Genomic DNA, 23,112 nt, shown 5'->3' on the forward strand with positions numbered 1-23,112 from the left:
TGTTCAAATTGTATGAGGCACAAACCACAAACCCAATCCTTAAATGGTTTCCACCGACTTACCTTACGGTGTGAAAACACTTTACACTAGAGTGCAATCATCCATTCACACACAGAGCAGAGCTGCCATGCAAGGTGCTTATCAGAACATTGGCCAATAAGTCATTCCTGACCCAATTCTATGTGGTCCATGCAGTACTTTCAAAAACAGCTGATAATTAGAAAAAAAAGATCCAAAATAAGGGAGAAACTTGCTTTCTGTATGTCAGGAAATAGACATAAGTCTACATCATAATGATAATACTTAACAAAACAACATTAATGAATAAAAATAAAAATAAATTCAAAAAAATTAACAAAGCACTATGTATATCATATAAGTGGTTAAAATCATTTCAACTTCAAATCAGTAGAATTCATGTAACTGTTCTAATACTGCTTACAGAAAACTGGTCCGCGTGATGTTCAGATTTTAGCATTGCTGATCTCACAGCGCTATGATTTAAATTCAGAAATGAAATTGTTACATATATACCTTCTTCGGCTCCGCACTTCCGGAGTCACCTGAGTCACCATAACGGCCCTATGAAGACCATCTGTGTATTCTTTTCTCACACACCCACATATTGTCATACAATAATAATGAATAAATGACAACAGTGATGCAGTTGGTTACAAGCTATGATAGTAACAAGGAGGATCGAAAATTATATTCTTCTGAAAATTGGCCCAAAAAAAGGATTTGTTTCAATATCAATTAATCCACCCCTTCTGTTATCGGCCAAACCAAACTTGGGTAACCTTTATAATCTTGTGACCAAAAACGCTGCTATGTCATAGGCCTTGTAAGAACAGAAGAATTTTGGTTGAATGAAAATTTAATAGTTACATATTGGGACTTCAGCTTTTAAAGTGATGGATGGGTCACCCTTTTGCAATATCACAAAAAACCTTCCCCACCTGCACACGCACAACATATATTGGGTTCATAAATATGTCTTGGTCTGTTTGAAAAAGGGTGGACTCGATATAAGCAGCATCACATTCCCCTTTATTCTGATCAAGAGCGGAGATGTGTGTGTCTTCAGAGTTTTACTTATTGCTCTGAATATCATTCCAACAATATTTCTCACCACTGTCTGTCTGCAAAACTCTTGTTACAAAACTGTCATCCTGAAAAAGTGTCAGGCATGGCACTGCAATACCTTGGATCTTGGCAGAAGCCAAGGAAATGACATTTGATACGCAAAGACTGATCAAACGCTCTGGGGAACAGAGTGCTATGGCACTTTCACATACCTCTTGCTGTCTGTCATTTTTTTTCTGAAACAGCCTCAGAGATTATGATTCTCGTGTAAAACAAGGGCACAAACATGTTTATTACTGCTCTATTTGGGCTTGAAACAAACAGTGAGTTAAATCAGACTGTTAGAACATATTGTTCAGAGGAAAGTGGAATTACATGGTAAAATGTTGCTTACTGCATAATCAGATTACTAACACCATGATTTAAGAGTTCAATCTAGTAAGAAATGAGCAACTGTCAAAGGAAGGAGGTGACTCAACATAAATATTGTGCAAGAAACCTCAAATCTTACACAAATGTGAAGTAGCATGACCACCAGAAAAATTCACCAATCACACATTTGACAACAATCTCAAGAGCTCCCCTTATATTTGCATTAGTGATTTAAACATCACCATTCTGTTGAACCCATTGTAACACTAATAACTCTCTAGTCAGTATCAACGATTAGTTGTAGGTCTGCCCAATCGTATCCACAGCGCCGACTGTTCCGTGAGTGTGTTTTTCACAGAAATTTGTTAGGGTTATGGTAAATACTGTGCTATCGATCATGTCAGCAGGGTGCAAAACTATGGTGCCTTGTTAACTTTAAAAGGTGCTGGTTTCAAATATAAACAACTTCACGGGGCTTCTCCTGAATTTAGATGACTAATTTCAATCCTACTTGGGTATTCCACACACCAAACACAAATGCGAGAACACGTTTTTCCAGCACGAGTTGACTTGTGTTGCGAGGATATTGGCGGATTTGGTCAAAATTAGGCTCTGATAGTCTATGTAATAGCAGAAACTTATGAACTATAAAAAGAATTACCATTCATGCAACTTCACACCAATCTAGAAAGTGGTTTACAGAGAACCGAATTAAATAGAGTTAAACTTTTAAGGATCTACAACAGGGATGGGCGAACTTTTTGGCAAAGGGGCCACCTTGACTTAAAATTTGACAAATGGGCCAGATCAGCCCAAGATACGATATATATAAAAATAAAAAATGCATTTGTTAACAGTACATATCAGACTCGTCATATATTTGTCTGAGCATCGTCTGACATTTGCTTTGAAAATAAAACCAGCTTGGTTTTGAAGGCTCTGAAGTTTGCTTGCATTTCATGCACAAACCGGTTTTTCCCTTGTAGCTTCATGTCCAGCTCATTAATGTGTGTCAGTATGTCCATGGTAAAGGCTAAATCAAAAATTCTCAAGTGTTCTGAAGCAGCTCCAAAAATCAAATTATCTCCTGTGCTCCCACATTCATTGATCCAATCATTCAAGCATTCACATCAAGTACAAAAATTCTGTACCAATCTTTGGCGGGCCAGATTAAAAAGACCAACGGACCAGATGTGGCCCACGGGCCGTAGTTTGCCCACAACTGGTCTACAAAGTCAAGAAACCTGAGTTTTGCTGCGGTGAGTGCGTCACCATTCATTCACTGCTATATATGTGTACACACTGACATCAAATCATGCATTGGCCTATATGCCTCATCAACATCCTTATTAGCAATGTTTTAATGAGGGTTAGATTTTTTTGCGCTGATCAGGTTAAGGATGAGGAAACAAACACAGAGGTAATGGCATATTAAAAGCGCACCCCACAAGATGGTCACAAGCAATGAATACAGAAACTACTATTAGCATGTCATTTGACATTGACAGATTTGCTCTACCTCTGTGATTGAAGCCACCAGTGTTTGAAAACAAAAAAAAAGGAAATAAAAGAAAGTAATTTCCCCTCACCGCCTAAGGTTAAAACAAAGCATTGTAGCATGAACATCCACTTTGGCCCCCCACAGATTCCCATCACTGAAACGGGCAAAACCTGCATAGATTCATGACAGAAAAACAAAACAATGTCATTCTGGACTCACAAACAGTAATCAGCATAATATGCCCTGATGATTCTGGAAAGAAAACTCCCTTATAGTCACATTGCTAAAAATAAATACATGATACATAAGTTTAGAATCTTCAAAAGTGGTTCAAAACAGAGCAGTTACTGCAAGAAGAGGTTTAATGCAAAAGGTCACAGTTAGTGTAATATTGCTCTAAAAAGATCCTTTATGTTTTACTTATTATTCCTTTTTGCTGAAAAAGGGGTTTGATCAAATGCAGGCATACCTACACATTTTTTAAATATCTATGGATTGGCAGTAGCATTCTATTTAAGTTGTGCCTCTGGCCACTGGACAAGGTAAACTAGACTCTGGTGCCGTATGTGTTGGTCAGATAGGACGACATTATCAACTGTTGGTCACTACAAACATCCACCTGCTGCTAGTTATAATGTTAATGAAACAAAATTATATGCTTGAAGATGTTAAATTCAAAACTATTAAAAAAAAGAACTGAATAAGATTAAATAATTATAATAATTTATATAAATCTCAAGATTCCCCCCCCCCTCACTAATTGATCTCTGGGTGTTTATTGAGTGTTATTCAAAACTATTTGATTTTCAGGGCATTATGATTTGACAAAGCTAGAAAAGCACAGTTGTGTATAAAATCAAAGATGGCAAAATTCCCTCCACTGCTTCATTGACAGGACTATTGTATTGCGCCGGCAGAATTAGTTTAACAGCCTTCTGCCTTATTGATCACTTGCACAGAAACATCAGTAACATTATAAGTAGGTTTACTTAATATAAAGATTCAGCATGCAGGTAGGCTAGAGAAGAATTTGAATCTGTTTTCTGGGTCATGTTAGCTTTGCAGTCTGGGGGAAACGGCCTTATGTTTTTGATAAAAACCTAACAAAGCCGGTCAACAAGGATTTCATTTCGGGGCCACTTTAAGGAAAACAGCGGTGAGGCTCTCAAACATTGACGCCAGTTTATTTGTGCTCTGGTTTATCATTAACTGGATAGGCTGTGTTAACGGTACGGTCTTAAGCCAGTTAGTCTACAAGTAATGTCTGGATGTTTACTTTTCAGCTGCTGAGCCATTTCTGAAATGTACTTCCAAAGACACTAAGTATTGCCGTGGTTTAAATTTTGATTTGTACTGTAGATTTTTGGGGGTGAAGCTTTAGGATTTTTAAGCTGAACTAGTGGCTTAACTAATGTTACTAAAGCCTACCCCGGCTGTCAGGTGGGGGTCACCCTGAACCAGTCACATAGTGTAGAGATATACAACCATTCACTCTGTCATTCAGACATTACATGGAGACAAATAATCCTTCATCCTCTCTTTGACACATCTAGGCAATTGGTAGTCTCTGATGAACCTGCCTGAGGCTTTTGGATCGTGGACGGGAAACAGAAGAACCTGGAGGAAACCCATGCAGACACGGGAGAAGATGCGATCTCCGGACACAGTGAGCCCCCCTTTCGGGATTGAATCTGGGACCTTCTTGCTTCAGCCAGTCTAAGTGACAGTAGCACTCTATCTTGGCATTTTTCATTCCTCATTGATTCATTTATTTTTTTATGATTTAAGTGGGTTTTTATTTGCTTTTCATGTGACTTTGCAAGGACAGATCCACTTGAAAGAAAGTGTGCGGATGACAAGGTGTTACTCTCACTAACACATTGCTTTCAGTAGCCCATGTAACACCCAGTCAGATGGGCAAGTCCAACATAAAGTTGGCGGTTTGTGTTTTTCCTGCAGTCTGTTCAGCGCACTGCTAGTCCCAGCAGCCATGCAGTTCACGAACTGGGCTCGGCCCACCGGAATCTGCCAAAACCGCCAGATGGCCAGTCAAAGTCTGCCAACACCTTTGAATGGAGGTGGTCTTGGTCTGATCTAAAAAATGTCAGAAGTGGGTTTTTATTTGTCTTGGATTGTGATCCAACCCAGCTAACAAGTGCTTGAACCATGATAGCAAAATTCCACAATCCAAAAACATGCAGGCAGTTCATTGGAGGCCCAAAACTGCCCAAATACATGAATGAGAGAGTGAAAGATTGTATGAACTCCTTCTCTTGCCAAGTGATGCAGATAATGAATGAATGGATGAAACATATTTTCTGATTTGATGTTCCAATACTAATCCTCATGTTGTTAACAGGGCAGCGTTTTGGTTGAAAATTAATGAAGTTTCAATTAATGTACCAACAACTTCCTGCTCACACCTCTGGTACCATGAAACCCCCAAAACTGTTGGCTGGCAGTTTTTGAGCTGGCTGACAAAAGGGGGGAATAAAACAGCCTTGTCATTGTAGTGCTGTTTTTGGGCTATTTCTTGAAAAGAAAGTGAACATCTTATGAAGGGAAAAAATCATTTTAAGTTGCAAGCCACAGAGCGCACCCTAAAGAAAGAAAGAAGCAAACAGCCCCTTCAGTTGAGGGGATGCCTTTTTGCCACATTGAAAGAAATTTGATTGCTACTGTAAAGGCATTGTATAAAACATATAAAACAGATATTTGACAGCCGGTTCTGTTTGGATCTGTGAGGAAATGGTCGGCGGCAATTACAGGAGACGGCGAGGTAGTTCAGACTGTGCTGATTGAATCACTACTTTTCTGTAATGGTGACAAATTACCAGTTGTCTAAACTACTCCGCGGGTGGACGTCTGAGTACCAGCAATCACGGCCTGAGATCCAGTTGAAGCCAGTTCAATGCTCATCCCATTTCTTGACACATTAATCTCTACACCCTCATACATGTTACTCAAATGACAGTGTGTTTTAAGTTAGCAATCTGTTCCAAGAACAGGTCCTATTCAGATGCCAGGCTGCTGAAATTAATTTTTTGGACGTTGGACATAAATGGCTATGTAGTTAATCTACATCCAACCGATGAACGCTGCACAAACAGTACTCCTTTTGCTGATAGGTCCTTCAGAAAAGACGCAGATGCATTGATGCTTGGGGGATATGAATTGGACACAAGGGAGGAGTTGATGTGGGATTCAACGCAGAGTTTTTGGACCGTAAGATTTCCGGCTCGGTGTAATTATGAAAAGGACAACGCCTTGTTATTCACAATTTGATTTGTATAATGTCATTGAGTTTATGCATAACTAGAGGGGCTTTGCCATGAGAGTGAATAATCCCAAGGGTTGAATTATTCCTTTTGGTTTATCTCAGGTAAATGTACAGAGCTTTACTGTGAGTGTAGCTCAATTTCTTGGCTTTCTCTCCGTCTCCTTATGTTGCAGCGAATCGACACGGATCGTCTCACAACCTGTTTCTAGCAATAAGTCTGGCTAATCCTGGATTTGTCACCCTCTCTGACTCGTTCTCTACTTCTGGTTCTCTTTCTTTCCTGCATCTGGCTTTTCTATTTGTCTTTTCATGAACACACCACCATTCCTACCTTCTCTTTCAAAACTTTATCTTTCCTGCTCAGCCCATTTTCTTCCACCCTCCCTGCCTCGGTTGGATTTATTCCCCCGTGTTGTGCTCCGGTCCGACCTCTGTGATTCCCGCGCAGCTCCGTCTGTCAGTCAAGTCTTGAAATCTTTAACTTTGTGTTGCTTTTCACGTATCAAACTTCCAAAGTAAAACCCTTCATTTACCCTTTTCGTCATCCTTATCTCATATAAAATTCCATGTCATACCCTTTTACACACATGCTATTCCCTTTGAAGGCTGGTATCTCTGTGCCTAATAGGAGACATGCCTGTCCATCTTTCTGTCTACCGTGTGGGACTCTTTCATATCCCCTGACGGTGACAAACTCCAGCGCAGATCTAAACTTGGGCGCAGCCGACCATATTTGATCTGACTTGGCCACTGAAAAGCTTTGCGGCTTGTCCTCTTGCTTCTCAGGATAAAGTGTAAACGTCCCGTTATTCTTCTTTGGCATGGCTTCCCAGGAGAAAACATTTCCTGCTTTGGAATTGCGATTGCCTTAAATGAGACCCAGATGCTGAAGCGTCTTCTCTGGTTTCTTTACTTTTGACAGTCCAGTATATACCATAATTTCCGGACGATAAGCCGCGACTTTTTTCACGTAAACAACGATGCGGCTAATATATGGACTTTGGGTGGGGGATGCTAACGAGCTTCACGCCGCTAAAACATTTATCCTTGTTACATTGGACTGATGAAATGACCGGGAAATTCTGAGTTCATTCAACTCAGACACCGAAGAAGACGACTTTGACGGTTTTAGTGCGCAGGAGGAAGCCCGAGATAACGACCGGCTAGCCAGTGCGGCTTATATTGAGGTACGCTCAATAGTCCGGAAATTACGGTATGCAAGCCACATCATTAACAAATGTTTTTAATTGCCTGATAACTTCAATGTCTGGAATCCTTTTTACCTTCACTGGTGATCCACTTGGACATAAAAAAAATATCACTGTTTGATGCTGTAGCCACTTTATAACCATCCTGGGTAGGGTTTAGCCGTTAAAGGCCTGGTGTTTCAAAGTCCCATGATTGTCATCCGAGTTGTGAAAATGGCAGATCCCCAGTCCTACCCTGCTTTTTCCCCAATTCCCATTACTTTCTCTCTCTCTGTTCTTGCATAGATGTGTTCAGATTTTGATCCTTTACAGAGCCTTTGCTCCGCTCGCAAAGATTTTTTTTTTCCTTTCAATTGTTGGCTAAATGTTTATCCCAAGCAGCAGAATAAGACAGATGCAGGAAAACACTCACCCACCTCACAAAGTACCGAAAAATCCTATTTATCATTAGGAAAGAAATAAATAGATAACATTTTCAACAATACGCTGGGCTGTTTCCTTTTCATTGGTATTGGACATTGTTTAGAAAATAAAACATTGTGTTAAATCTCCCTGTGGCTCCTTATTATGCTTTTATCAAGAATATATTGAAAGACAAAAAATGTCTATTTATTATGTTCGTCCAGTACTTTGGGTTATTTCTTCCAATTCCCCCTGTCTCTATTCATATGTGAGTGAATATAAAAAAAAAAGATTGGATTTTCAATTTCACCTTCACCTCATCCTGGCCCATGTTTGAACTCATGTCATTTTCATTTATTCAGATTCACACTCTGAACGGTATTTCTCACCATAAAAAAAAAAAAAAAAGAAAAAAAGTATTAATTTAGTGTTTGAATTTGTTTCAAGAAATTGTACATTGCTGTTAAAAAATGTTACAGCTTTACTTTCAGGATCGACAAAATGAACGTAACCTTTTGTCGACAAAACATGCATGAATGATCGTGGCCGAAAATAAACCCCAGATTTTTTCTGAGAAACACTCGGGCTATTATTTACCCTGCAGAAAAATGTCCCCGCTCTATGCATCATGTTGGCCACTTTATTAATACTTTTGGAAATACTTCTAGACACAACAGAGGAGGTCTGAGCAGTGTGAGTGCATTTCTATTGAATCAGGCAGACATTGAACAATATTAGTATTCACCTGGAGTTTGGTCTCCAGCCGCCCAGTGAAACTAAGTCCAGCATTCACTCATTTTGTAGGTCCCTCTGTGTGTCTACTAACTCCTGGAAACCTGGCAGAGCTGCAAATTGAAGTGAGAGTGAAGTGAAACTTGCTAACGTTCTGCAGAAATTATAAAGAGCTGTTTTTTTTCATATATATAAATTTTTAGCTATTCAGCAACAAGATCCAGAATACAATTGGTGTTTTGTTCTAATGCTAAAAGCAAACCGCTCATTTGCATATCTTTCCAGTTACAATCTCGCAGAGCAGAATTTATCATTAGCACATTTGGCAGCACCAAAGCTAAGGACTTCATCTGAAAATGTTTTTGGCTTGTTTAGGCAATTTATTCAAATTAAAAACCCATTCAACAGAAATCCATATTTAAGTAAGCGGCACACGATGCCTCTATCAGACTTGATAGTAGTAACTAACCAAAAGACCGGAAATCACATATCCCATCCTTCCAATAACTTGAACAAGGAAATGTTCAATTTCTCTGGAAATGAAGGACAGACGGTCGAACCTCTTTAAGTTTTGGGATTACTCGGCAACGATGCAGTATTTTTGAAGTTGTGATAGTGGCAAGTAAAGGACCCGGCATCTGACAACTTGATGAATAGTCTGGGTGTCTGCAGTTTGACACTTAGATGCCATCCTGCTTTTCTTGTCTGTGGAGGAGTAAGGTGTTCCTGTCCTGATAATCAAAAGCCGGAGTGTAAATTACTTTCAGATCTTGCTGGTTGTTTCCCAATCATTCATCCTCTTTGCCCGTTTTTTTTTTTTTTTTCGGAGAGCACAGTTTGATTATTGCGTGATAACTACTGAGCAGTCCTGTCAAATGGAAAGAAACTGAATGGCTGCGCCAGAGCTGGAGCTCAAAATTGAGTTTAAGGAAGATATGAAAGAACGCAAGATGAAAATGGAGCAGTGTGCATTAGAAATTGTTTATTCCCTACGTGTAGTCATGCAGCTCATTGCATTCTGGATTACTTCTCTGTTTGTGTGCGTGTCTGCTCTGCTGTTCATGTCTCTGGGGTCATTAGTGAGATGCTGTGTAACACTTTGATAAAGCAGCCAGAGTAGCATTTCCACATCAACACACAAGCATGCAAACATGATTACAGAACTGCAGCTTTTCCATATTTACGGAATCCAATGTGCTTCTTCAAAAAAGTCCAACTGACCACCGAACAACACCTTGTGTCTTGGACCTCAGGACCTCTGGTCTCTTCTAAAGCTTTCACACCTCACGGTTTCAGAGTGCTTTACACGAGATAGCACTCACCCATTCACACACACTCCCACACCTATGGCAGCAGAGCAGTCATGCAAGGCGCTAACAAGGCTATCAGGAGCAACCTGGGGTTTGTTGTCTTGCCCAAGGACACTTCAACATGCAGAGAGGAAGAGCCGGGCATTGAAACACCAACTTCCGATTGGAGGGGATCATACAACTCGTACAACTGAACCACAGCCCATAACTCAAACATACCCTCAGGATTTTTTCCCTTTTTTCCCCCCATATATGATTTCTGGGGTGATATAAAAAAAATGCGCCAATATTACCATGTTCTTAAAAGTCTTAAAAGTCCAGCTCTAGATAATGGTGATATAATTTTCAGTCATCTAAAGAACATGTTATTTGCAAGTCTGACGATAACATTGATGTTTATTTATTCATTCATTCACTCCAATGAACCCACTGCATGTTTTTGGACGGTGAGGGAAAACCGAAGAAACCCAAGCAGACAAACATAGACAAGGGGAGAACATGGAGACGACACAGACACAACTTTAACTTTTTTTTTTGATAGCTCTCTACGGCGTGTTAATCCCTTTGCTCTCTTTCTTAGCGCAGCTTTTAATCACTGACATATTTAATGAAGGCATAATTAAAATTTTAACTTGATCAAACAGAAAATCAACAAAAGGCTATTTCAAAAAACTCCACACATATCCAAAAGAGTGTGTTAATGTATTTGCACGAAAGACAACAACAAACTGAAATGTCCGGTTTTGTACATTTTGCAATCAAACTGTGAAAAATTAGTGGCGCACACCTTGACGATACAGATGTCAAGTGAAGAGCTATGAGATGTTTTTCAGGTGTATCCTAATTAAACTGTGATTTTGTGAATATCTGTGAATTTCATGACACCAACACAACCTCTTTTTGGAGCTTGATGAATTCATCTGAGCACGCCGTGCCTGATGTAGATGAATACATAAAAACATTATTTCCCGAGTGCCGCATCAACTGAAGATTGCAATGGTTGTTACCGTGATCGCCGGGCTCTGCTAGATTGTTCATTTTTTTCTGTTTAGAGGCCTGAGTTGAAAAACACTTTGAATAGCGAGATCACAGAGCCAACTATTTTTTTTTCCAGCGGCTCGTCGATGTGCTTGTTGGCATTATCAGATCCGGTCCTCATTGTTAAGAGCAAATACCTTCATTCCCTCTTTCTCTCATGACCTTGAATTCCAATCATCTACTGTGGCTGTGAATATGGCCGTTGTTGTAAAAGCAGCTTTTTCCTGGAGTGTTGCGTTGGGGAGATGTGTTTAAGAGCTGCTCGACTGTGAAAGCAAGATCACATCACTTTTGTGAATTGACAAAAACAGAAAACAATTATTGCCCTGTTAGCTAAAAAGACACATCTGCCGCACATCTCTTAAATGTCAAAGTAAGGATAGTTAGCTTTCGCTTCACCAAATGACGACTGCAGTCTGCGTTTACGGCCGAATTTCGGAGTATTTGACAGTTTCCGGCGGCGTCCCAAGGTGTGATCTGCTAACCAATGAGGACATGCAGTAAGAAATCAACCGCGCTTCAAACATTTTTAGACTTCTGATCCAAAAAGGAAAACGAATCCCTGGGTATTTTCCACAGAATGTCATTTAACCTGCTTTTTTCATCACTGCATTTTAATCGTTTACATCTTGTACTACTGTTCGCGTTGTTTATTTAGCACTCTGAATAGTGCCGCTGCTACTACTTCCTCTTCTACAGAGTCTCTCTCTCTCTCTCTCTCTGCTGAGTTTACAATCTGAGGATAGATGCATCTACCGCAGTTTTCCAGTATTGATCCTCAATGGTTTTCTGCTTGTAATGTTCGGGCCTCGGCTGTTTGGCTTGCGTCCATCCATCATCGCCGCCAGGGCAGATCACGGGTGTTTGTTTCTCTTCTCTGTATGTGATCGCTGTTATCATAAAATAAAATGACATTCCCGGATGACAGGGAACGATATTTATCTGCAGTGTGTCTTCAGTTTGTGCTGGCGTGCAACGTTGGTTATTTGTGGAGCTGGATGAGAAGCCATATGGGCGATGGCTCTGCTTTAACAGTGGTTTATTTCAAATTTTGGTAAAAAATGTCAGATATGTGGGACTATTTGATCCTCTCAAAGATGTTCCCTTAATATCACAAGGAAGGATATCGGCAAAGAACTTAAATGCTTCAAGCCGAATCAGCCATTTGGAAAATAAATGCAAAGCAGTTAAGAAATCTTAGCCGTCGGAGGTAATTCTCTGAACTACTATAAAACACCCTTCAGTACTTTTATTTTAATGGAAGTATCTTTCATTATCTTGCTTAAAAGGGAGATTATTAAGAACATCAACAAAAAAAGTAATGGTTTGTACACTCCACTAAGTCAGCATCTTGACTGATCCTGTGCTTGTAATTAACTGTGTTAATGGCATGTAATTCAGTGTGTTAAAACCACTGAAACGTGTTTGTGATACAGTGATTTGCTCTTGTAAATATTACCACTTGCTGCTGGTTTTTCATTTCAAGAAACTAATAGCTCGTTGTAAAACTAAGTGCAAATACGATCACGTGCACGAGTGAATTACATAAACGGTCAATAAAAATGTGATTAAACAAGTTTGCTCGAACTTCTTAATGTAACTCAACCATCCTTGATGCATGCTAGATTGTTGATTGATAAACATCTGTTTAAAGAAAATTAAAATGAAATCCTGTGGCTAAGGTATTAGTTTATTTCATTGTTGCTTCATTTGCATTTAGTTTGGCCAAGCCATCACTGAAGAAACATAACTTTGCCAGGATCTACAATTTGGATTTATTTGGATCAATAATATCAGCCGATACGGCCTTATTTAGATCATTTTGTTTTTTCTTTACAGTTGTTAACCTATATTGGGAGCCATACAGGAGAGATTCAATGTATTTCATTAAAATGTGTTTATTTATAGATTTATACATATATACATGAACACTCACACATACATACTGTGTGGATAAATGTGCATCATCATTTGAATTGACTGAAAAATTACTGCATCATCATTTCACCAAATTTTATCAAACATAGATAGTGCAGTTTAAAATAATCCCTATCTCTATGTCTATTTTTTTGTCATAAACTTCAGGATGCAGGACTTCCCCATCTATTTCTAAACAATATTCAAACAGAACTTATATGCCATGGTTTTTTGCACTATGCCACTTTGCCGAGTGAGTAATGGCGCAACGATGAGCCAGCTACTTCCTTATCAGATTATCGTGTCAAACTTATGAAATGATAGTCCTCTCTATTGAAATGATGAATGGACTCCACAGAATGGGGATTTCCTTGTTTTCAGTCAGAGAAAGGAAAAGATAATACTTTACTAGACATTTTGCGCTCACACCAAATATTGACATCAAATTGAAAAAATTGTGTTCTGCAACACATTCCACAGCACATTCAGAGTCGCTGCCCCCCACAGATACTGTTTTTTTTCCTTCATTGAGAAATCAATTTATTTTGATTTATTTTCCAGCTCCATCTTCACATTTCTAATTATAAACCCCATTTTGCCAGCAGTGTCTCACCGGGTACCCAACAATTCATATTTATCTCCTCAAAGGCATTTGAAGAACACTATAAGAAAAAGCAAACCAACCCAATTTGAATGGTGCACTTGGCAAAAGTAAAGCTCAAAGGGGAATGAGATGGAGTCATGTTGGACTCTGGATTCACAATTGAACTAATTTCTCAATTTATTTAAGACTCATTCTCTTCTAGAGCTAACCATAATTTCATATTTGACTCCTCTGAAAATGATTCATCTTTTCTATTGAAGCTACGCTTTTAAAAGCTAAACAACAAGATAAGCACGTGGGTAAAAGTGTGACATACAATGACAAAAGTCTCTTTCTATTACGGAATGGAAATCTTGACGAGACGACAGGGAACATTCATTCCTGCGTTTTACTCAGCTCCGGCTTGGGCGGTATTACAGCGTAATTACACCATACAAGGGGATTTAATAAAATCACAAAAATATCACTCTTTTGTTTGGTAAAATAAAACAAAACCAGTGGGAACAGCACAACCGCTGAGGGTCACCGGAGTTTTAGCTTTACTCTCAATTATAAATGTGAGACAGTTGATAGGAACTGTGTGTGTAATAATTGTCTAAACTTCTATTTATAAGAAAAAAGTCGTTGCTAAGAAAAAGGGAGCCAAGCTGTTGCTGAATTGTCTTGTTAAGTAACTTAGTGCACATCCATCAATATGTCCCAAATATACTGCTCAAAAAAATAAAGGGAACACTTGAACAACACAATGTAACTCTAAGTCAATCACACTTCTGTGAAATCATAGTATCCACTCAGGAAGCAACACAGATTCATTTTGACTTGTATTAAGGCCATTACATCAAAGTTGGATAGCCTGGAGTTTGTTTTTACTCTTTAATTTTGAGTGTGATTCCTAATCCAGACCTCCATGGGTTGATACAATTGATTTCCATTGATCATTTTTGTGTGATTTTGTTGTTAGCACATTCAACTGTGTAAAGAGCAAAGTATTTCATAAGAATATTTCATTCATTCATTTAGATCTAGGATGTGTTTTTTTAAGTGTTCCATTATTTTTTTGAGCAGTGTATATTCTCCATATGGTTGGGGATGTTAAATGAGAAGAACACATTCATTTAATAGTGTGTGTTCCTTGGATGCAGACAGTTGTTGGAAAGGGGTCGGTGTTCAGGACGGCAGCCCTGAATCTAATCTCAAGTATTCCATCATGATGGACCCACGCGTTTATACTGTTCACATCAAGCTTGTTCTCAAGGTGAAATCATGTCTCACAGGCGGCTCATCCCCTCTAACCCAGACATGTTCCAGCTGAGATATTCAACAAATAACTGCGGCCCAACAGGAAAAGCCTGCGGTCCTGAGCTCACTAGACTGAAAAGGTGTGAAGCAAATCTGTTCTGAGTCCAACCAACCAGATATGTAAATTTGCCACCACATGAAAATGTTGGTCATGCACTGGCCTATTTGTGCAACCACTAAACATTCCCTGTCCACCAATGAAGGCCGTGTCCTTTCCATGTCAGTGGAAACACTTTCCACACGTTTACTGCGTTAATTCGTTGTCCTGGTTACTGGTCCGTAACGACAGTCTCCTGGGAGCCAACAAACACTTCAGGAGTCATGTGACACTGAGGGGAAAAGGTAAAAAAGTAGACCAATGTGGCGGAGGCTGGCCTCTTCACATCTTAGAAATCAGGGTGACATTATATAACCGGGATAATTTGCTGGACCCATAAAGGGAAAACCTGCAGACAGAATTAAAGATGGAGGAGGACAGAGTAGAAAGGGTGGGTTATGCAAGATCGGGTGGGAAAAAAAAAAGTGCAGTTTTGACTTTGTACTGTTTACGGTGATGTTGTCCCTGTGGCAGCTCATTAGCATGAGAGGGTTTCATCATTTTGTCTATTCATGAAAACTGATGCGCATCTGCATAGGGTTTATTTTCAGTCTTCACCTCAGGAGAGAGACAGATAGTTTAAGTCAGCATATAGGAGAATGATACTGAAGATGTATTGATTCATTGATTTGTTAAGAGGTGGGATTTCTTTGATTTCATCTCTTTGATAAATTTCCACATAGTGTAATGTAAAGTACCATTCATTTTGTTATCGATTATGCTTATAATGCACTCAGGGTCCCAGAGGTGCTGAGGCCTGTCCCAGCAGTCGCTGGGCAAGAGGCAGGATTCACCCTGGAACAGTCGATCACAGGACCACATATACTGAACATAAAACTGTTAAATTCCGCACTCACATGTTACATAGAGACAAACATCCATTCAACCTCTCATTCATTCACGTGTCTTACTGAACCAACTACATGTGTTTATATATCCATCTATCCATCCATCTTCTACCGCTTATCCTTCACTCAGGGTTGCAAGGGATGCTGGAGCCGGTAACAAGCACACACACACCCATGCACGCACGCACACACTGGTCATGCTAACTACATTCACCTTCTAATTACCTTTTTGCATAGGAAAAAAAAATGCTCTCTCTCTCTCTCTCTCTCTCTCCTCTCTCTCTCTCTCTCTCTCTCTCTCTCTCTCTCTCTCTCTTCTCTCTCTCTCTCTCTCTCTCATCTCTCTCTCTCTCTCTCTCTCTCTCTCTCCTCTCTCTCTCTCTCTCTCTCTCTCTCTCTCTCTCATCTCTCTCTCTCTCTCTCCTCTCTCCTCTCTCTCTCTCTCTCTCTTCTCGCTCTTCTCTCTCTCTCTCTCTCTCTCCACACACAGACACACACGAATACATATACAAACATACAAACACACGAATACATATACAAACATACATATATGTTATAACACACCACTATACATATATATAAAATAAAAATAATCACTAAATTGGGGGCGGGGACTCAAAAAATCCTGAAAAAAAAACTCCTTTCTTAAAGAAAAACATGGAGTTCTTCTTCATTGATAAACAGTGCTAAACATTGATAAACATGATAAACAGGCTAGAAAAAAAATGTGTCATTGACAATGATTCAAACATATTTCAACTTTACTTGCAATTCTGTGAGTAGGTCGGTAAAAAAAATAAAGACTTGTGGATAACAATCTGATATAAATGTTTACATTGCAAAAGCTTTGGTTTAAGCCTGAACATTACAATTTCAACTGTAAAATAATAGGAAGTATAGGTCAACATAGCGAAATCAGGCCTCAGAAGGCCAACAGTACCATGCAAACACGAAAGAGACAACAAATGCATATTGCGACTCTGAAGACATCAATAACTGATGCAACATAAACCAACGAACCCTTGCACATCTGTTGACAGACGCAGATCTGCGATGTTCTCATGTGTGCATCACAGCTGAGGGGGACTAGCTGAACATGAGAGCGGCTCTGGCTTTTGTCAGCCCACATATTTGTAACTGAGGAAAAAAAAAATGAATAATTTATGTTTGCCTTTTGCCCTTTTTAGTATTGTGGATGGAAAACTACCTTTAGTCCACCTGTGCGATGTAACTATGGTAACAAGTGTTTCTCGTCCAACTCTGATCATCTACAGAGCGACAATCAAGAATAAAAATGCATTTTTTGTTTTATTTTCTCTGTTTTTTTTATCAGCCTTTTATTTTCTATGAACCGTTTTTGGTTCTCACCAAGGCAATCCAGCAACAATGGATGAAGTCTGGAAGCTACGCAGGGATAGTAATCAGCGTCAGCATGGCAACAACTACATGCTGCAAATGAGTACAAAGGTGGCCTACACACATCATATATACATTGATAGCATGTCAACGCAGATGCCTGATGTCCAAGTGCACAATCATTCAGTTGACAGTGAAATGTGGAGAAAAATCTTCAATCATCTGAAGTCTGATGGAGGTTGAGCAACACAGAGCATCCAGCGAAAAGGTAAATTGTGGATCGGGATTGAATTTTGGTGAGTCAACCATTTGCATTGACCGCCTCAAACGTATGACCCATTGACCCGCCTGGGGATTTTATTTATTTGCACAAAATCGATTCTCTAGTAAGGCGGCGAAGTGGTTAGCTGTTGGGTCCCTAGTTAAGATTCTGACAGGGGGGCCTTTCCGTGTAGAGTCCGCATGTTCTCCCTGTCGATGCATGGTTTTCTTCCGGGTTCTCCGGTTTCCTCCCACAGCCCAAAAATATGCAGCAGGTTCACTGGAGGCCCTATTTTGGAAGATTGTGTTGATATGTGACCTTGTGATCGAGTGGTTGAGGGTGAGGTCCATTTCTTTGCTGTTTTGCCAAAAGCTAAAGAAGGTTCCAGCCCCCCCTCACAAGCTTGTCTGAAGGATAGGCAATGTAGATTATGAATGAATGAATGAATGAATGAATAAATGAATGAATGAATGAATGTCAACTCACTCTTTCACGGTTTGTATTTTTGATGCCAGTGTTGTATTTCATCACTTGTGATCAATATGACGAGAGAAGTGTAGAAGGAATGCTGAAATACATTGTTATTTATGAAGATATAACACATCCTACGTGAACCCAACCCAAACACACTCACACAAAATCAGGTCACCTTCATATTTAAAAAAAAAAACAAAAAAAAAACAACCACACTTATGCTTATTTTTTCCTCAATCTTCCGGTTTGACCTTTTGTAATATTTAAAATGCTAATAGACAGTATTACAGTTTTTTTTTTTCATTTTTCATTCTTTGACCATGAGTTTGCTCACAAGCTGCAGATATGGCAGAATGCCACATGAACATTTACTCTCAAGCCTGTAAAAAAAGTAAAAAAAAAAAAAAAAAAAAACACGTACAGATATCTCCCCAGTAATGTAGTGGTCCAGCAGTGTTGTGGCATCTTGGTCAATTAAATTGGGCAGTAAAAAGAAGAAGAAAAACATATGAATAAAAAGCATTATAGTTATGAAGAAACCGTAAGTTTCCATCAAGCGGCTCACAAGGTGCGGTTGCCTGTCACTTAATGTGTCACAAAGATGTTGTTGTTTCAAGTGAGTCAAGCCAGCTGTTGCTCCAAAGAGACACACACATACACACAAACACACACTAATTAACTACATGAATTAATCAATTAATTAATTAATCGATTACTGCATCCAATAGATAGTACAAAGTAAGGTGAGGGAAATTACATAGCGTAAAAACACACAATAAAATACACATAATCCCAATCACACACCCAGGGGAAAAGGAGAGGGAAAAGAAAAAGTATTCAAAGTTATTCTTTCACCTCAAAAACAAAAAAACTCATTTCTGTCTCTGGAGAGGGAGGAAAAGGGGAGATGAGAGTTCTGATTTCTGACTCGGGAGTGTATCTGCTCATTCTATATATCACTGCTGCATGAGGCGAGCCGGACGTGTCCGAGGCATCTGAAGGGCAAAGGCACTAACTGACAGAACGTACGCAGCCCTCAAGAAACTCAAGTCCAGTTGCTTTTTCACAGCACTTAGAAATCTGTTAGCCAAAGTATAAATAGAAAAAAAGGGTTCTTCACAGAGGCAATAACTCCTTTCTGTCATCAGCTTAAATGTGAAAGGTCAAACTACTGATAGAAACTGCTGATTTCAAGCACCCCACTACACTCAGATGTCATATCAGCTTTCAGCTTGAGAGCAATAAACAAAATCCTCTTTAACATTCCTCTCACCATTTAGGTTGGAGCAGAATGGGCTCATTCTCACCTCACAGTCTTTTGTTACACTTCTAATAGATATGATTTAATACTGAAAGAACCAATGGACTTAGAAACCCCGGTTCTGCTGAAAACTACAGTGTCCGCACAAGTGTCAGTGAAAATATTACAAAAAAATCCAATTAACGTGGGATCACTGGAAATGATAGAATTAAGCAGTGGGAGTTCAGATGCTGTTTCCAAATAGAATATCAGACAAACAATTTCTCAATGGCTCCTTTTTTTTTAAGTGTTGTGTAATCTTTGGGTTTTTCCATGAAAAATATGACCAGGTCACACTGTTCAGCAGAAAAAAAAATAGTACAAAGACTGGGAGCGGCCCGGTGGCCCTGGTGATGGTATGACTAGATGACGTGTGAATGAGGGAGTGAATAGTTGTATGTGTGGCCTTGTAATCGACTGGCGACTGGTCCAAGGTGAATCCCGCCTCTCGCCAAATGACAGTTTGGAGAGCCTCCAGTTCCACAAAAACCTGCAACCCTGAGTGTAAAATAAGCAGCATTGAAAACGAATGAATTAACAAAAAGACCGAATCAATTCAAGGATTGGGAAAGATTTCAATTTTTTTTTTTTTCTTCTTGTTTTGAGTTAAATATCAAGAAAAAAATAACATTTTCAGATCTTTGCAAAGCCATTCACTTCTATACACTTTGAATATCTCCAAAGGAACACAACATCTTTGACCATGTTTGTTCTCCTGCCGCTTTCAACACAATTGCTTTCCCAGCGAGTGGATCCACATGTTTTTAGGACACTCAATTCCACGCTCAAATTGGGAGTCGAATCAGAGATTATAATCTGCCAATTTAAATTCATGACATGTAGTCTATAATAGCTATAAGAACATTTAGAACAAAAGGATTTCTTTCCCCATTTCAATTAGGTGGAGTTGAGATGACCACGGCTGCACGGCGTCGGCGGGGAAGTTGCGGATCGCCAGCCATGCTCATTATGTCTCTTCAAACATGGCCACAGACAGCAATGTGAATAAAGAAACTGTACTGGGCTTTCATATTTGCCCAGCGGCCATACACTTCTGCTGTGAACTGTCCATGTGCTCCTGTTAGATAGCAGCTGCTACTTGGCGCCATCATTCCCCAGCAAATTGATAGTGTGGAACCAGCACTATCTCAAGACAGTTAAATTAAGACAGCTTGTTACTGTCCTCCTATGAAGCCACACATACTTTTCAATTAAATGACTTTTGTTTCTCCTCAGAAGGTGGGGGTGTAGTTGCAAACCTCCCTTTTGAAGAGTCCTTACTAGTAAATCTAACAATACAGAACGTCAGCCAATTATGTGGTCTGATACCCTCATCCAAACTAGATTATTTCATGTCTATGAATGTTTATGTATGAGCAGAAGAGGTTGGCCCATTTCTCACCACTGTTGGAGTCCACAGTATGTCCTTCTTAATCCAGCTAATCATGTTACTAATAATAAAATCTGTGAAACAAACTGCTTTGAAAGTTGAAAGTGTAATTGAAATGTGGGAGAGTCCAGTAGGCCCATTTTTTTTAGAATCACTGTTAATCACACATAAGATGAAAAAAATCTTAATGATCTTGTAATAAATCTATCAGGAGCTGAGTTATCTTTACAGTCTACTGGCTTCTTTCCTCTTTTTTTTTTTTTTTCCAGCACCTCATTAGTAAACGCCATGTGCAAGTTCCTCATCAATATTACTGCATGTTGTCTCTCAGGTAAAAATGAAATTGGAGCCAGGAGTCCAGGTCAGCATTGGCCTGCTGACCAATCAACACTTAGTGTTTCATTTGCATAACTGAATAGAGGTGTGAATGCTAACACAAATTGCAGACGCTGAAAATTTGTTGAGTAAAAGCAGCACGGAATCATCTGTGAAGACTTCCCACGACTAGTAAAATCTGACTTATCAAACCACTTATCAATTATTAAATATACTGTATACATACATACATCCACTTTCACTGCCTGCAGAGCGAATTCCTCAATGTTGGAAGTGCATCACTAGTCTCTTAACACGTGCTTCTAACACAGGCTGTTCAGACCTAAAAATAAGACTGAAAATGTCTGGACAAGTCTCTCAAAATACACGTGTCTGCAACATTACTTTTTTGTAATTGTGAACGACGTGTGAGATTTGTTTCATGTAAAGCAGCTAAGGATAACATTGGGTATCTGGATCTCGGCAAAAACTGAGCTTAAGGGGGTCATTTGTTTGCTTAATCAATGTTTCATCAGTCTGTCATCAGCGGTTAGAAAATTCATCTTTCATTTACCTTCATCCATATGAATATACATGCACAAAAATATAGTTTTATACCTTTAATATCCATCAAGATCTGTGCTTCTCAATTTGTTTTATCTTACCAACTATTTTTTTTAAATGATACTGCTCATTTCTTGTTCTTGAAGCTGTCTTTTTTTTTCTATTTATACCTCAGTTTTGCCCACGGAGCTTCTTTCAAATAGTCTGTTCTGTTCTGTTTTGTTTAGTCCAAAGCAAATGTGTCCTATTTTTCCATCACTGCCTAAGGTGAGCGCTGTTTGTTTCAGAGCTACTCCTGTGTGTGATACATCGGGCTGGTACCACTTTTACTTTTTTTCTGCTGGGTGATGTATTGTTTAATACACTGACCTCTCAGGTGAGAAAAGGAGTAATGTGCAGTGGTAATTTAATGATGTATGATTCACAGAGCTGCACAACAAATGTACAGTGTAGTGTTACTATAATACACCAAAATACTCTCTGTTTGTACAGTAACAACCCATTTTTTTCAGTACTTAGACTTGTTTATGTTGTACAACGATATCCTAACATTTCCTTTCTGGTCAGCTTGTTCCAGAAGTTGGGATGAGGGTGCAACCAGAGGGAGAATCTTTTTTTTTTTTTTTTTTTTCCCCCCGAACAGCTTTGTCAGATTCTGCGGATACCATGATATGCTTGAGGGAACAACAAGACAGTGAAAGATTGAAACAGGTCACTGCTTCTAGTCCATGGCTGTGACACTTAAGTGCAGCTCTTTTTTTTTACCAGCTCTGTAAAACCTCGATTGCAATTTTCCCAAGGGCACAAAAGGCAAAAATGGGTCAGGCATGAGTATAAAAAATGATTCGCCCGTCAATAAATAACACCACTTTGAATTAACCTCTCCACCATTACTTGATTCTGTTGAAAGTTGTTGTGTCCCATAGGTGGAATTTGGGCTGAAGTCAAATATTAAACTTCCTGCGAGCAGTTCCAGTGGAGGAAGTACAAGACATGGCGTTTTACTGCTTGGCTAGCGACTAAATTTTCTGTACAGAAATCTGACTACCTAAATGTGGCTTTTTTTCTCCTTTCTATTTTTGATAAATGAATCATTGGCAATAAACAATGGGGACCACTGGCAGATTCCTCAAAAATATTTTTACTCCAAGTCTTTGGGTCGGTATATTAGGGATATCTTATACATTTGGCTTCTATAAACTACCTGAATATAGGAAGTACCTACGTGCAGTCAAACCAGGTTCCTGTACAAATAACCACCTGCATTTAGAATTCTCAAATCAGATAAGTTAATAAAATTCCACTTGCAAAAAATAAAAATAAAAAGCAAAACAACACATTGGCAGATAAGATTTTAAATTCATGCTGATAAGGCTGTCAAAACATTGGTACTTGAGATAACGTTTCCATACCACAAGCTGAAATCAATAGCACTGTATTTATTCATTCAGTAGATGCCTCAAAGTAAGGACTTGCAATGAGATTTTGACCACTGGGATGTGAGATGAAACCAAGCTGCTACTGAAGGAGACACCTGACAGCTCTGCAAAAGTCAAATAAACAAAGACGACACAACTGTGCAGCTTATATCTCACTCAAAACACCATTAGACACGGTTTCCTTAAACTCTGATGGCTCCGATCAGGGAAGGTTCACTGGGACATTGCCGGCTTATTTCTGGTTTATAATCTGCTAGTAGATGGTCCAAAAGACTGTTATTCAGATAAGACTCAGCCAGGACATCAAGCATCTGAAAA

General features: G+C 39.2%; 1 protein-coding gene across 1 annotated transcript in view; it reads right to left on the reverse strand.

Moving 5' to 3' along the window:
* Positions 1-23,112, reverse strand: part of rab26 (RAB26, member RAS oncogene family) — an 86,409-nt gene that overhangs the window by 60,536 nt on the left and 2,761 nt on the right. The window lies entirely within an intron of this gene.

This window comes from Fistularia commersonii, chromosome 33, assembly GCF_037954325.1.
Source record: "Fistularia commersonii isolate RoL2024-O1a breed Wild chromosome 33, RoL_Fcom_v1.0, whole genome shotgun sequence".
Classification (NCBI taxonomy): domain Eukaryota; kingdom Metazoa; phylum Chordata; class Actinopteri; order Syngnathiformes; family Fistulariidae; genus Fistularia; species Fistularia commersonii.